This window comes from Ovis aries, chromosome 25 (genome assembly GCF_016772045.2).
Source record: "Ovis aries strain OAR_USU_Benz2616 breed Rambouillet chromosome 25, ARS-UI_Ramb_v3.0, whole genome shotgun sequence".
In the NCBI taxonomy this organism is placed as follows: Eukaryota; Metazoa; Chordata; class Mammalia; order Artiodactyla; family Bovidae; genus Ovis; species Ovis aries.
Window position 1 is genome coordinate 755887 of NC_056078.1, and position 12105 is coordinate 767991.

The following is a 12105-nucleotide window of genomic DNA, read 5'->3' on the forward strand; positions in this document are numbered from 1 at the left end:
GATGTTTTGACATGAAGTGGTGGAAAGGTGGAGATAAGCCTTCTCACTCACAAGGGGAGGGAAGGGGGCAAAGGTGCCTTGATACTAAGTCACTGAACACCTCAACTCACATATACACCTTGTCTTCTTGTTGAATCATCTAGGGAAATGATAGTGGATCCATGCAAATCACAGGGTTAATCTTGGTAGCAAACCTAATAGTCCAACTGCAGGAGGTTGATTAAATAAATTATGGTGTATCTATCCATTTTGAAATGCTGCAGGAAAATAACGACCCAAAAATATATTCACAATATATCATTTGTAAAGCGTATTGAATATATACATAAATCTATGCATAGACACGTGAATAGAAACACTCAAAGTCTATACACCAAGTTGGTGGGAATATGGGATGTTTAAATGTCCTTCGTTCTGTTTATCTATGTTTTGAAAGTTTTCTAAAATGCATTCCCATGACTACTGGCTTAAGAAAAACAATAAACATTACTATGTTCAATAGTATAAAAGAGTCAGCTGAGAACTTGCTGCAGCCTCGTGGTTCCCGGGCAGGAGCCCACCCCACAGCAGCTCCACCCACCCACTGCCTCCTGCGCCCCGGCTTCTCCAGCCTTGAAAGCCACAGCCAGCATCCGTGATGGGGGCTGGTGAGAGAGTAGGGAGCTTGTGATGCTCCTGGGCTCCTGGGGAAGGAGTGAGATCCCGTCCATGTCTGCTGACCACCCCACACGCATACATGAATGCTCCCTACACAACTGCCAGTCTCTGCAGGATTAACGGATGAGGTCACTTGGAGTTGAATCCGTGTAACTGAGCTGGCTGCCACCTCACCGCCAGACACGGCATTGCTTCTAGGAAATACATTCCAGGTTCCAAAACACTGATTTATTAGCAGTTTTTGGCAGCTGACACACAAGTAAACCGGGAAATGCCCAGTTTCCTCTTCTGGCAATTAGGGATTGTTCAGTGCCAGCCAGCAATGAGGATTCCTGGAGGAGGGCTGCCCTCAAAGGTTCCATCTCTTGCTACTGGCTCAGGGACTGTTAAGTGAACCCACACTACGCGACAGTGGAATCTGCAGGTTCACTGACTATGGGACGGGGGCTGGTCAACTCTGCCAGACTCCATGGGGAGACCTGAAGGTGCCGAGGATGACGTCACAGAACCCCACTGAGGCGGCCGTCATACTAAGTGGAAGACAGACGTCGTGTGATGTCACTTACACGTGGCATCTAAGACACGAATTTATCTGTGAAACAGAAATAGACTTACAAAGAGAATAGACTTGTGGTTGCAGGGAGGAGGGAGTTGAGGGAGGAAAGGATTGGGAGTTTGGAGTTAGCAGATGAAATAACAAAGCCCTACTATATAGCGCAGGAAACTATACTCAATATCCTGTGATAATCCATAATGGAAAAGACCATGAACAAGAATATATACATATATTATATATACATATATACATACATATATATATATATATATATAACCAAATCAGTGTGCAGCAGAATTAAACACAACATGGTAAATCTAAATAAATAAAAATAACAGAGCTACGTATAAAGTCACATGTTCTTATAGCCATGCCTCTTCCACGAGGTACTTCAAATATATCCCTCTGCCCTTTTTCTTCAAGCTTCTTCACTTTATTTTTATTGATCTATTCTATTATTTTTATTTTTGGCTGCACTGGGTCTTTGTTGCTGCTCTCTAGTTGCGACTCTCTGGCTTAATTGCCCCACGGCATGTGGGATCTTCCTGGACCAGGGGTTGAACTTGTGTCCCCTGCATTGGCAGGCAGATTCTTACCCGCTGAGCCACCGGGGAAGTCCCCTTCCAGCTTCCTAAAGCTACATTAAGGACCAGCTTCTGTAGCTCATGAATCGAGTTAATCAAAACGATTTGTTAAGCCCATTAACTGTCAAGAGTTCAGGTTTTACGAACAGAAGTCAACAGACTTTGGGCTATGGCAGCTCAGGATAAGAGCCAGCCTCCCAGTGACTTGGAAATTGGTGAGTTTGTAGGGTTCCCTCACCAACACCTATGAAGCAGGCAGAAATGAAGCTGAGTTTGGGGACAACACTGCCCTCCTGTCGAGGCTGTGGGTCTGCCCTACAAGTGGGTGAAGGACCTCAGCAGTAGGGCCAGGCCTCCCTCAGCAGCCACACAGGCAAACCTAGAAGGAAGACCAAGAAATGGGAGGGGAAACAAAGTGCTTTTCTATGCCAAAGTGCAGTGTTAAAAGTTTTAGTGTATCCATTCCAAAAGCAAAAAGTACAGTGATTTAACAGTTCTGTGCCCAGTTTTGCTAGGTGCTAGAGAAGGCAATGGCAACCCACTCCAGTACTCGTGCCTGGAGAATCCCATGGATGGAGGAGCCTGGTAGGCTATAGTCCATGGGGTCGCTAAGAGTCGGACACAACAGAGAGACTTCACTTTCACTTTTCACTTTAATGCATTGGAGAAGGAAATGGCAACCCACTCCAGTATTCTTGCCTGGAGAATCCCAGGGACAGAGGAGCCTAGTGGGCTGCCGTCTATGGGGTCGCACAGAGTCGGACACGACTGATGCAACTTAGCAGCAGCAGCAGCAGAGCAGGGTGCTGAAAAGAGTACCCAGGGTTACAGCCCTGAGGAGACTACTTCGGCTTGGGATAAGCATTTACAGGACTACCGAAGACTATAGGGACACGTATTTTACAGGGCAGGGGACATTTAAGATGAACTTTGAAGGATGTGTAGGAGTATGCCAGAAATAATAAAGGGGAGCAAAGCCCTGGAGAGGTGAGCAGATGTGGCAGGTTTAGGGGATATGAGTGGAGTAACCAGAATATAGTGGGGCTTAAAAGGGGTTGCTATCACATGAGATGGGAAAGAGAAGGGTCAGATTACGCAAGATTTTATGCATAATGCTAAGAAGCTTGTGTAGTCTGATCATAAAATAAAGATCTCTTGATGCTTTACTAGAGCCTTGCTTCTAAGCATCATCTGATCTCTTAAGGATGAAAAACAGCATTCCTATCTCATTTCTTTGTTCATCTTTTTAATCTCAAGTGAGTACTTTAACCATCATAATTTCTTGTTCTTTCTTACTCTGACATGAAGCTGCTCAACAATGGAGTAATTCATTTCTTTATTTCTCAATATTGCCCTTTTGAAGATTTCAGGTTTTATAAAAATCTGAATACTCATGGCTATTGTTACATGGGGATAGCCTAAAGGCACTTCCAAAGCGCAGCAGAGAGGGTAGTTTCCTGGGGACAAAAGGGCCTGTGTTAGATCTGATCCTGGGGCTCTGGCACCAGGGCACTGGGAGAGAGATTAAAATGCAGAGTCGGAAACTGAGCTGAAATCCACATTAATTTCAGCAGCAAGTCCAGCTGCACAGTCTCCACAAACTGTCTCCCACGACACTGAGAATACGTGCATTCAAGGCGCAGTAAGTAGTGCCAGGCTTCACAACCCCCTTCCTTTCCACTCATCCCAGGTAGCTGTGATACCAGCTGTATACAGCAGCCTCCACCCTTTATTTCTCTGACTCTGACCTCTTTTGATTCCTGCATCCACCTGCCTACACAGCATCCCAACTCACACTTGGCAGATCTTGATCTCTTCATCCCTCCTGTGGCAGAATGTATTTCCCAAAGAGGGCAACAGGATATCCACCATCCCATATGCTCCTCTAGAATGTGATACTGACACCCCCATGGAGATCCAGGGTCCATGCTCCCTGCCCTTGAGCTTGGCAGACCTCTATGCTCCCCCCCCCCCCAAGCAATAGATAGTAGAAATGAGCCAAGGGACTTCTAGGGCTGGGGCACAAAATGCCACGCCCTTTCACCTTGTCTGAGTCTCTCTCTTGGAGCCTGGCCCCCAGGCGGGGAGGGACCGAACGCTGGTGCAGAAAGGCTAGGTGGGGCCGTTACGGCCAACAGCCAGTGTCAACCGCAGGCGTGCACGGAGCCTCAGCCGGCCCAGCCAGCGTGTGAGCCGTCTCACCCACCAGGTCCCCACTGAGTTCTGCCCACACAGCAGGCTTGTGAGCAGAACTGAGTTTGGGATGGTCCGTCACTCAGTGATTGAGCGCTGAAACCCCCAGTCCTGCTCCGTTCTGCCCCACCTCCCCAGCCAGCTGCTTCTCTTTCTCAGATATTAGAAATGTTGATTACCCCGTGGCTCAGGCCAGTGCCTGGAGACACTCACTGTTTGCTCACTTCTCACGTCTAATCTATCAGCAGATTTAGCTGATTTTACCTTCAAAATACATACAGAACCCTTCTACTTCCCATTACTTGACTGCCCATGCCCCACAAGCCTCTATCATCTTCGAGGACGGTGGCAACAGTCCCTGCCCCGCAGCATGTGGAACTACCCCTCCTCTCCCAGAGAGGACACATTCTGTATTGCCTTATTTCCCTCATGTCCTGTCTCCTCCGACACGTAAGCGAGCTGCAGGGGGCAGGACCGTGGCTTGTGCGCTGCTGCAGCCCTAGGAAGAGAACAGACCCGGAACTGACAGGCATGTAGTGAATGTCCGCGACCCAGACTCTGAAACCTGCAGCAAAGGGCACTGCCAACATAGGACGAGAGTCAGTCAGAGGAGCCCACCTTTGTGTCTGCCTCCTTAACTCAGATGTTTGTTTTTAATGGACAATACAACCCAAATTGGCTTCTTTCCAAGATATGGTCTTAGACGAGCCATATCTCAGCTCTAACATTTTCCTTGTCTCCAAAACAGGAATAGTAAAACTCAGTTCTTGCAGGGGTCTTTGAAGGATGAGGAAGAGTATGAAAAGCCCCCACCACACAGAAGACACTGAGTATGATGTTAGCATTGTTATTGATATTAATAAAAGTAAGTGGCAATCAAATTGGGCCATGAAGGAGTTTTCATCCTGGGGGACTGGGAGTCATGGAAGAATTTTAAACAGGAAGTTACCTAGTTAGATTTGTGTTTCACAGAGCTCTCTGTGGACCTTGGAGCCTCCCAAAACTCTCTCTGGGACATTCTGTGTTGTGGATGCAGGGGCTTCACTGGAGTGTCCCTAAGTCTCTTTAGATCTCAGTGAGTCTGCATCCCTGTTAAGGTCAGAACCACTGGGAAGGGAAGAAGGTGGTGAGGTAAGCAGACAGGGGCGGTGAGAGATATGAGGAGATGCCAAGTCAGGAAAACAGTCACGCGGACCTACAGGGACCACATAGTAAGGGCCTGAGGCTTCCCATCAGCAGTCACGTGAGGGAGCCGCCCTGGTATCGAGCCCCAACCCCAGTCCGAACTTCAGATGCTGCAGCCTCTCAGGAGACTCCAAACCAGAACTGTCTAGTTAAAGTGCTCCGGATTCCCGAGTCACAGAATCTGTGTGCAGCAACACACTTACTGTATTAAGACACTAGTTTTGGTGTAATTTGTCACAGTGCAATAAATGACAGGTCCCTTTAACTTCCTCCAACCCCATTCCTGGGCATCACTGCTTTGACCCACTTAATAATCCTGTCTTTATAATATTTTTGCACATGGACCAAGGCAAACGGACATCAGAGCCTAACTCTCAGATTGCACTGCACGACCTCCCAGCTCCCTTTCCATAACAATATAGCGTTTGCACCACACTCTAAAGCTTACAGATGGCATGGTCACGCTTCATCTTCACAGGAAACTTAGAGTAAGGGAGACACTTGCATTTCCTCATTTTGTAGTTCAAAAGATTGAGGCTCAGGGGAACTGAAATGATTTGTCCAAGGTCACAGAGGTAGTGAGTGGTAACAGGAATTCAAACCCGGTCTTCTAATTCAAAGCCCAGCCCCTCTCTGTATTAGTTTGCTGGGGCTGCCATAACAAAGGAGCATGAACAGAGTGGCTCAAAAGAGTAGAAGTGTATTCCCTCACAGATCCAGAGGCTGGCAGTCCAAACTCACGGCGTCAGCAAAGTCCTCCTGGAAGCGCTGAGGGAAGATATGCTTCACACCCTCCCAAGGTCCTGGTGTTGATGGCAGTCTTACCCACAAGTCCCCTGGCTTGTGACTGCACCATCTGACCTCTGCCACCATCCCCACGTGACTTCACCTTATGCTGCGTCTCTCTAGCCTTCTTATAAGGACACCAGTGTTACCGGAGTAAGGGGCCACCCTAAAGACCTGATCTCACTTCTTAACTACATCTTAACTATACCTGCAAAGACCCCGCGCTCAAATAGAGTCCCATTCACAGGCACCAGGGCTTAGGTTTTCATCGTATATTTTGCGGGGACACAAATTAACCCAGAAAACCTTCATAGTTATTTTCTTGCCTAGTAGACAATCTACAGACAGTCACTGAACTGGACCTAACCTGGGGATTCCTGGGATTCTCCTTGCCCCCAAGTGAAGCCTGAGAGAATTCACAAATGGCCACAAGGGGGCACCACTTGACCAGACAATAACTAAAAGATGTGTTGGTTTATTAAATTCCTTCATGAATTGTTTTTTCATTTTATTTCTTAAATTAAGATCTTCCTATCTGATAGTCCAGAGAGATTCAAGGATTTATTGGTTTCCCAATTACAGGTTTCTGAGCAGCTTTAAAACTCATGCTTCCACCTTTGCAGTCAACACCTGTGCTCCTAGGTTCTTCAGGAAGAGGGTGGCTCCTTGGTTCTTATCCAGGGCACCCCCTTGGGATGAGCTCAGTTAGAGGGGCCAGGAGCTCCCACTGACCCTGAGAGTCCAGTGAATACAGAAGTACGTGGAGGAGCAGGACAGTCATCCCCCTGGGACTGGCTCAAGCTCCTATCTCGCTAAGGGAATTTCAACTCTCAGAGAAGCTGCCCAAGAAGAGAAGTCTGCTCTGGCCACCGCTTCCTCCCCCACCCGCCCCCTTACCCCTCTCTTTCCTCATGTCCCACAGACTCGCCCCCAAACCCACAGCACAGCAGGTCCCAAAAAGCCCTCAAGTTCCCCAGATCACATCTCCAACAAAGAAAATCTCCAGTCCCTGAGCGTCGGTAGTGAAGAAAGGCCCCTTGTCACTCACATTCAGTGTGCAGCTTGTAAGCTGAGCAAAAAGGGGCAGCAGGAAAACCCACAAAAGCAGCCTCAGAATAACTGTCCCTGAGTCCCAGCTCGGAGTGGTTCACCCATCCAGGGGGTGCTGGCTTGCAGCCTTGGCACAGACTGGGGGCTCCCCTGGGATGGTTTAAAGACTTGCCATGGTCTACATGGGCCTCCCTAGGGGCTCAGATGGCAAAGAATTCACTTGCAATGCAAGCGGCCCGGGTTCCATCCCTGGGTTGAGAAGATTCCCTGGAGAAGGAAATGGCTACCCATTCCAGTATTCTTACTAGGAAAATTCCATGGACAGAGGAGCCTGGCAGGCTACAGTCCTTGGGGATAACGAAGAGTCAGACATGACTGAGTGGCTCACACATTCACAGTCTCCATGGCCATCATTCCTGTTCCCACACAGGTGGGACCAGCTTCCACTGATCCAGCCACTGATCCCACACGTATTCGGGGGCATCTAAAAGGTGCCTGGATCCAGGGCAGGTGCTAGAGAGGGGGAAAGGGAGCGCAACAGTGGTCAGGTGGGTCCTCAGACACTCCTGGGTCCGAGCCTTCAGACTCCCGGCCCAGTGACACTGAGCCATCGCTCGATTACGGACTCAGGAAACTAAAAGAGAGAAACTGAACACATTGGGCTGTAAGAATGGAAATGGGCCATCTCAACAAAGGGGATCAGGGAAAGTCCTGGGTTTCAAGAGCCTCCTGAGGACGGTGAGAGAGTGAGGAGGGGCCCTGCACGCACACTCTGTCTCCCCGCCTTTGACGGCTGACACGGCACAGCTGCAGCCCTGGGGAGCTCTGCTGACTGGGAAGTGGGGGGGCGGCCTCGAAGGGGAGAGAGCAGCCCCCAAAATGGATAGCTTGCACTTTAGCCCACGGTGTATTTTCAACTCTTCTATACTTCTAACCAAAGGACTGCCTCCCAGCAAGACATCCTCACTTCCAGACATGGCAGCCCCGACACCCACTGCATTCAAATACTCTACTTAGCCTCTGCCCCCTCCCTTGCGTGTCCCTCAGGCAGCCAGGGCCCAAGTCCTTCAGTAAGGAAGCCCACCCCCACCTGGCCCACACCAGGATTCCTCATGTGTGGGGACCACCTGCATCAGAAAACTGAGAGGTTGGTTAAAAAATACACGGATCTGTGGGCCCTGAGGCAGAACCAATGAATCAGAGCCCCTGGAGTTGGGATCCAGAGTCTGTTCCTGCCAGTCTCCTAAGTGTTTACAGTTTCAGACTCTGCAGAAGCCTGGTCTTCACGTCTGAGAAGACAGTGGGACCTATATACTGTGTGCTCTTGTGCGGCATTGGGTGATGAAAAGTCTTACTTATGGGTTGAATTGTGTCCCCTCCCCCACACCCATATGTTGAAGTCCTAACCCCTAGTTCCTCAGAAAGTGAACTTTTGTTTAGGGTCGGGTTTGTTGCAGATGTAATTCGTTGAGGTCACTGGGGCAGGCCCCAGGTAGTGCTAGCGGTAAGGAACCCGCCTGCCAGTGCAGGAGACCTAAGAGATGTGGGTTCAGTCGCTGGGTTGGGAAGACCTCCTGGAAAGGGCGTGGCAAACGACGCCAGCACTATTGCCTGGAGAATCCCATAGACAGAGGAGCCTGTCGGACTGTCGCCTACGGGGTCTCAAAGAATCAAACATGGCTGAAGTGACTTGGCACACAAGCGGTAGGTTTAATTCAGTATGACTGGCGCCCTTAAAGAAAGGGAAAATTTGGACACAGATACACACACAGGGAGCAGACCACGTGAAAATGAAGATGGGCGGGGGGGGGGGGCGGTTGTTGATGACCACCAGAAGCTGAGAACAGCGGGAACAGATCCCCCTGCACAGCCTCAAAGGGGGCCAACCCTGCCCACACCTTGATCCCCGTCGTGTTGCTGCCAAGACTGGGGGACAATAAACGCCTGCTATTTAAGCCTCCGAGTCTATGGAATTAATACTTTGTCACAACAGCCCTGGAAAATTCATAGAGGAATAGAAGTGCTATTTGGCACAGTTTTATTTGCACATCAAATAAATAGATGTGGAGACCAACAGAAAATTCTGAGTTTGGAGGAGGGAGGGCAGGCTGCAGATGGAGGGTAAGGCAGGTGTCCTCACAGTGGGAAAATCTGCCCTGCCTGCTCTGCAGTTTCACAGAACAAATTATATTTTCCCATAGGAAAGCCAGTAATCTTCTATCAGAATTTCTTAAAAATCAGCCTAGAGAGGACTGGGAAAAAGCAGGAAAGAGCTTTTAGGGTGGCATCACGATATATGATGGTTGCTGTTGGTTGTTCAGTTAAGTTTAGCCCAGTTCAGTTGCTCGGTCGTGTCCGACTCTTTGTGACCCCCATGGACCCATGGCTTCCCTGTCCATCACCAACCCCTGGAGCCTACTCAAACTCACGCCCATCATGTCAGTGATGGCATCCAACTATCTCATCCTCTGTTGTCCCCTTCTCCTCCTACCTTCAATCTTTCCCAGCATCGGGGTCTTTTCAAATGAGTCGGCTCTTCCCATCGGTAGGCCAAATTATTGGAATTTCAGCTTCAGCATCAGTCCTTCCAATGAATATTCAGGATTGATTTCCCTTAGGATGGACAGGTTGGATCTCCTTGCAGTCCAAGGGACTCTTAAGAGTCTTCTCCAACACCACAGTTCAAAAGCTTCAATACTTCAGCACTCAGCTTTCTTTATAGTCCAACTCTCACATCCACACATGACTACTGGAAAAACCATAGCTTTGACTAGATGGACCTTTGTTGGCAAAGTAATGTCTCTGCTTCTTAATATGCTGTCTAGGTTGGTCATAGCTTTTCTTCCAGAGATCAAGCTTCTTTTAATTTCATGGCTGCAGTCACCATCTGGAGTGATTTTGGAGCCCCCCAAAATAAAGTCTCTCACTGTTTCCATTGTTTCCCCATCTGTTCGCCATGACGTGATGGGACCAGATGCCATGATCTCAGTTTTCTGAATGTTTAGCTGTAAGCCAACTTTTTCACTGTCCTCTTTTGCTTTCATCAAGAGGCTCTTTAGTTCTTCACTTTCTGCCAGAAGGGTGGTGTCATCTGCATATCTGAGGTTATCGATATTTCTCCCAGCAATCTTGATTCCAGCTTGTGCTTCATCCAGCCTGGCATCTCACATGATGTACTCTGCATATAAGTTAAATAAGCAGGGTGACAATATACAGCCTTGACATACTCCTTTCCCAATTTGGAACCAGTCTGTCGTTCCATGACCTGTTCGAACTGTTGCTTCTTGACCTGCATACAGATTTCTCAGGAGGCAGGTCAGGTGGTCTGGTATTCCCATCTCTTTCAGAATTTTCCACAGTTTGTTGTGATCCACACAGTCAAAGGCTTTGGCGTAGTCAATAAAGCAGAAGCAGATGTTTTTCTAGAACTCTCTTATTTTTCGATCATCCAACAGATGTTGGCAATTTGATCTCTGGCTCCTCTCCCTTTTCTAAATCCAGCTTGAATTCTGGAATTTCACAGTTCATGTACTGTTGAAGTCTGGCTTGGAGAATTTCGAGCATTACTTTGCTAGCGTGTGAGATGAGTGCAACTGTGCGGTAGTTCGAGCATTCTTTGGCATTGTCTTTCTTTGGGATTGGAATGAAAACTAACCTTTTCCAGTCCTGCGGCCACTGCTGAGTTTTCCAAATTTGCTGGCATATTGAGTGCAGCACTTTCACAGCATCATCTTTCAGGATTTGAAATAGCTCAATTAGAATTCCATTCCTTCCACTAGCTTTGTTCGTAGTGACACTGTGTAAGGCCCACTTGAGTTGGCATTCCAGGATGTCTGGCTCTAGGTGAGTGATCACACCATCATGGTTATCTGGGTCGTGAAGATCTTTTTGTACAGTTCTTCTGTGTATTGTTACCATCTCTTTTTAATATCTTCTTCTACTAGGTCCATACCATTTCTGTCCTTTATTGTGCTAATCTTTGCATGAAATGTTCCCTTGGTTGTTATACGACTGTATAAAACTTGTCAAGACTCATTGAATTGTATATAAAACTGATGTATTTTGTTGCATGTAAATTATACCTCAGTAAAGCTGATTATTGGAGAAGGAAATGGCAACCCACTCCAGCAACCTTGCCTGAAAACTCCCATGGACACAGGAGCCTGGTGGGCTACAGTCCATCGAGTTGTAGAGAGTTGGACATGACTTAGCAACTAAACGACAGTGACGATGACCTGAATAAAGCTGATGCCAATGCTGAAGCTGAAGCTCCAGTATTTTGGTCACCTGATGCAAGCAGCCAACTTATTGGAAAAGTCCCTGATGCTGGGAAAGATTGAGGGCAGAAGGAGAAGAGGAAGACAGTGGATGAGATGGCTGGATGGCATCACTGATGCAGTGGACAAGAATTTGGGAAAACTTCAGGAGATGGTGAGAGACAGGGGGGCCTGGTGTGCTTCAGTCCCTGGGGTTCTAAAGAGTCAACACAACTGGTCAACTGAACAACAAGAAAGCTGATAACAGCTTCCCAGGTGATGCTAGTGGTAAAGAACCCACCTGCCAATGCAGGAGACATAAGAGACACAGGTTCAGTCTCTGGGTCGGGAAGATCCCCTGAAGGAGGGCATGGCAACCCACTGCAGTATTCCTGCCTGGAGAATCCCTTGGACAGATGAACCTGGCGGGCTATAGTCCATGGACAGACTGAAGTGACTTAGCACACATGCACACAAAGCTGATTAAAGTAAAAATAAATGAGTCCAAAAAAGAAAACTCAGGTAAAATTAGCTTGGTGGTGATTGGGGAGAAAATCCAAAATAACAACAAAACAAAAAAATTTTTAAAAAGCACTTGGTTTTGCAAACCATCTTTTAAGCAAGAAATCAGGCTAACAATAGGCCATTTGATTTGAAACATAGTATAGAAAGAAAGGGGCTTCCCTGGTGGCTCAGACAGTAAAGAATCTGCCTGTAATGCAGGAGACCTTGGTTCTATCCCTTGGTCAGGAAGATCTCCTGGAGAAGAAAATGGCAACCCACTCCAGTATTGTCTATACGGTCACATCTGGGCAACTAACACACACATGTATTCGTG

At 47.9% G+C, this 12105-nt stretch overlaps 1 long non-coding RNA gene across 1 annotated transcript in view; it reads right to left on the reverse strand.

The window, feature by feature from the left end:
- LOC132658658 (uncharacterized) overlaps positions 1–10081 on the reverse strand; it is a 73205-nt gene extending 63124 nt beyond the window's left edge. Inside the window, exon 1 of the long non-coding RNA XR_009598576.1 lies at positions 9503–10081. This is a non-coding gene — a long non-coding RNA (uncharacterized LOC132658658). The remainder of the gene's footprint in view (positions 1–9502) is intronic.
- Between the last annotated feature and the right edge of the window lie 2024 nt (positions 10082–12105).